The sequence below is a fragment of the Bos indicus genome, chromosome 21 (genome assembly GCF_029378745.1).
Source record: "Bos indicus isolate NIAB-ARS_2022 breed Sahiwal x Tharparkar chromosome 21, NIAB-ARS_B.indTharparkar_mat_pri_1.0, whole genome shotgun sequence".
Classification (NCBI taxonomy): domain Eukaryota; kingdom Metazoa; phylum Chordata; class Mammalia; order Artiodactyla; family Bovidae; genus Bos; species Bos indicus.
The window spans coordinates 69,232,975-69,237,360 of record NC_091780.1 but is presented as its reverse complement, the minus strand read 5'-3'; positions in this window follow the sequence as shown (position 1 = coordinate 69,237,360).

The following is a 4,386-nucleotide window of genomic DNA, read 5'->3' as shown; positions in this document are numbered from 1 at the left end:
GTTGTAGTTTTTCTTCCAAGGAGCAAGAGTCTTTTAATTTCATGGCTGCAGTCACCGTCCACAGTGAATTTAACGTTTCTATCTTTATCTTTTGTCTGTCCCCACCCTCAGAATAGACCGTGAAACATGCTCTGTGCTTTGCCTGATCAACCTCCCTCTTGCTAAGCCACCACTCTGTTTACCTAAATATACCTTTGTGGTGGGCTTTCAGTGAATTTATCAAGTCAGGAGTATTTCCTTTGGCTTTATTCCTAATTTGCTGAGAGATTTTTGAAAAAGTCACAACTAAGTATTAAATCTTTATTTAAATCTTAAATGTCATAAATAGGTGTTAAGTCAGTGCTCTCTCTGCATAACCTGAGAGAATTATATGCTTTTTGTCCTGTAATCTAATCTTACGGGATTTGCATTAATCTGTTTCTGATATTGGACCTTCCTCAAAATCCCCAGAGACCTTAGATCTCTCAGGGTCCCAGAGGAAAGAGGTTTGCATTCAGATTAAGTACACTGCAGGAGACATAGTCGAGGGGCAGTCTATAAAGGTGTGGCAGGGTGGGGACTCCCAAGGACAAGTGCTCCTACAGGTCGGCCAGCATGGTGGGGAGAGAGGATTCTGGAACCCGAGAGGAAAGTGTCGTCAAGAGAGGGACACCTGGAGAGGAGCCCGGAGCCCCCTGAAGTGCTGTCTTGGGTGGGGAGGCAGGTGGGGCTGCAGAATTCCCTGGGGTGGCAGCGGTGGGGTGGGGTGTGTGTCAACAGGCTCGCTGGGGTCCCTTGAAGGGGGATCTATAACCTCAGGGCAGCTCACGAGGTCCCAGTTTTCTGACTTACTGTGGCGTACCTGGGGAGGAAGCCCCTGCCTCCAGGAGGAGGCCTGATGGTCTGGGTGCCCTGCAGCTGTGGGCCTCTGGGTGCCCTATGGGTGGGTGGGGCCCCAGTCGGGAGCTGCAGAGGGCGGGCTCGGGGCAGGCGGTGGGGCTCAGGGCAGGGGGTGGGGCTCGGGGCAGGGGAAGGACCATGCCTGCACAGGCCTGGACAGCCTGTCTCACTTTGCAGCCTGTGATCTGGTTGAGACATGGGTGCTACCCAGGACTGGACCACCCAGGGCTCCCACCAGAACCCGGGACCCACATGTGCTGGGTTCCGGAGGTGCTGGGCTGCCTTGCCACATTGCTGAGACCCTCCGGGGGAGCCCCAACACTGCTCCACATGCAGGGAGGATGGAGCCCCCCATCCAGCCCTCCAAGAAGCCCCCTCCTTTCCTGGACTCAGCTCACCCCTCCCTGAAGGACCTTCGATTAAGCACAAACCAGAAAAGAAGATTCCAGAAACCAAATTATGATATAATGGGACATTTTTCATATTTGGTTCTTCATACACCCTTCAAAGAACAGGATGGGAGCTTGCCCAGCCCTGCCCGATCGCAAGGTCCTGATCCCCTCCCAGGAAGGAGCCACTTCGGTGGGCTCTCTGATTTTGCATGGACATGATGACCTCACAGCTCACCCTCCAAGCCAGGACACTTTTGAGAGAGAAACAGGGCACCCCAGTGATGACTCAGGACACAGGGATGACCTGGGATCTCTGGTTGCCCTCTGCAGAGTAACTGGGTTCTGCTCTGGGCTAGTGGTAAAGAACCCGCTTGCCAATGCAGGAGACTGAAGTGACTGGGGTTCGAGTCCTGGGTCGGGAAGATCCCCTGGAGGAGGAGATGGCAACTCACTCCAGTGTTCTTTCCTGGAGAATCTACTCCAAGGGGTTGCAAAGAGTTGGACACAACTGAAGCGACTTAGCACAGCTCTGGGCTGACTGGCCACGGGCGGAGTGTGGCCGAAGTTTCCATGGCAGTGATCGGGTATCTGGCTCAAGGTCTGCCGCGTGGGCAGGGCTGGGCAGGGAGGGTCACTCCATGTCGGTCCACGTGGCTTCGGCCTAGGCTGCTCGGCAGGCGGCTATAGGATCTGCTTCCGGTGGTTCACTCGCTGGTGAGCCAGGGCCTCTCTTCTGCCTTCCACTTGGGCTTCCGGGCAGCAGGGTGGCTGGTCCAGGAGTGGGTGAGCCTGGGGGATGCGGGGAAGGGCTTCCAGTCCTGGAGCATCACTTCTGCCATCACCAGGCCTGCCCAGGTCAGGGGAGGGCACAGATACTCTCCCTCCGGACAAGGTGCTGGGAGGACGGGGCGGGGAGGGGGCACCCTGTGCAGCCACTTTTGAAAGACGCAGTCACCCAGGATGGTGGGGGCTGGCCCAGCGCCTCACAGAAGTCACTGGGTCCCTGCGGGGCGGCTGCCTCTCCGCTGTGTCCACAAGAGCTGGGAAGACGCTTCCTCCCTAAAGATGGGCTTGAGGCTGCCTCCTGTGAGGCTGTTCCTTGAGGAACCATTCGGGGGTTTCTGCGGGGTGTCCACTGGGGCCCTCTCCCCACTTTGGGTGCTGGCCCTGTGTGGTCGTGGTTCCCTTCGGTCTCAGCCTGCTGGGCCCGCCACAGATACCCGAGACTGGGGTGTAAACAGCAGAAGCGAACTTCTCACAGTCCCGGAGGCTGGAAGCCCACGGTCAAAGTGCCGGCAAGGGGGGTTTCTCCTCCACCCGTCCCTCCACGTCCTCACGTGGCCTCCCCTCCGAGTCCTCACACGGCCTCCCCTCCGAGCACGCGCCCCTGTTGTCCTCCCCTTCCTGTGAGGTCCCTGTCCTGTTGGGTTAGGGCCCAACCCCATGACTGCATTTAACCTTGATGACCTCCTGAAGACCTCGTCTCCAGGTCAGGTCCCCATGGGGTGAGGGCTCCCATGTGTGGATTCTGGGGATGCAGTTCCATCCAGGATGCCCCCTTCTTCCCTCACTTCAGTCCCTCTGCTGGCTCCTAAGCTTCCGAGGGCCCAGGGCATGGTCCCTGGCGGCTTCTCTTTTCTCTGTCCGTCTACACACCCTCCCTGGGTGGCCCCATCCCGCCTGTCCGTGAAGACTGCCTGCTGCTGACCCCCCCCCCGTCTTGGGTCCCTCTCCTGAGCTCAGCCAGGCCTCCAACCTCCCATCTGCTCTCCCCATGCAAGTCAGAGGCCAGAAGAGAGCCCGCCACCCTCCTCTCCACCCAGTCCCCCACCTCTGCCGGCTTTCCCATCCCAGTAAATCACCCCAACACTCTGCTGCAGCCCCAGCCTCGGCCGCACTCTGGACTCTGCCCCTCCGTTGCCCCCCACACTCAGAGGGGCCTGTCCGCTCCCTGAATCTCTCTTACATCCAGACTCTTTCCTGCCGCCCCCGCCCCCCACCCCACTCTGTGGTCCAGCATGCTCCCTCTAGTTGGGCTCCTGCAGGTTCACCGAGAGGGTTTCTTTCTCTTACTCGAGATTTTTGCTGAAACCGAGGTTTCAACAGTCTATCAGCTCTGGAAAATTCCCAGCCTGTTACCTCTCCCCAGCATGGGCGTGTGTGCCTTCGGGGGCAGAAATCATACATTGCTGTCTGGCCTGTCTGATGGATCCTGGGGGACTTTCTAAGACCACCCTCCGGGTCACTGTTCCCTCTTCATTTGCATTAGATTTGTTGTGAAGCCAATCAACCAAGTTTCAGATTTCAATGGCTATATGTATGCTACTGCTAAGTCGCTTCAGTCGTGTCCAACTCTGTGCGACCCCATAGACGGCAGCCCACCAGGCTCCCCTGTCCCTGGGATTCTCCAGGCAAGGACACTGGAGTGTGGTGCCATTTCCTTCTCCAATGCGTGAAAGTGAAAAGTGAAAGTGAAGTCGCTCAGTCATGTCCTACTCTTAGCAACCCCATGGACTGCAGCCCACCAGGCTCCTCCGTCCATGGGATTTTCCAGGCAAGAGGACTGGAGTGGGGTGCCGTTGCCTTCTCTGGGCCATATATATATATATATATTTAAAAATCTGTCTGAAAATTTTTGGTAGTCTCATGTACCTTGAGGAGAAGGCAATGGCAACCCACTCCAGCACTCTTGCCTGGAGAATCCCAGGGACGGGGGAACCTGGTTTGCAGCCCCATGGGCTGCATCCATGGGGCTGCAAAGAGTCGGACATGAGACTGAAGCGACTTAACATGCACACACAGATCCAAGAATCAGTGGGGTTCTACACAGCTGTTTTTCTTAGGTTTTAGCTTCTACCAGTTTTATACATACACATAGTATAAGAGGTCGACATGGTTTATAAGCATTTTATCTCCTTAATATTCCCCCCTCCCCAAATAACAGTCCCGCCACCGCAGCCTGGACTCCTGGCTCCCAGGTCCTGGGTACAATGCCATGCTCCTTGTTCTAAGGTCCTGAAACTCTCTAATGCCCTGTCTGGGGGAAGGATGTGTTAGAAGTGGCACAGGACTGGGCTCTCCCCAAATGCCGTAACCCGCCACGTCCACCAGGGCA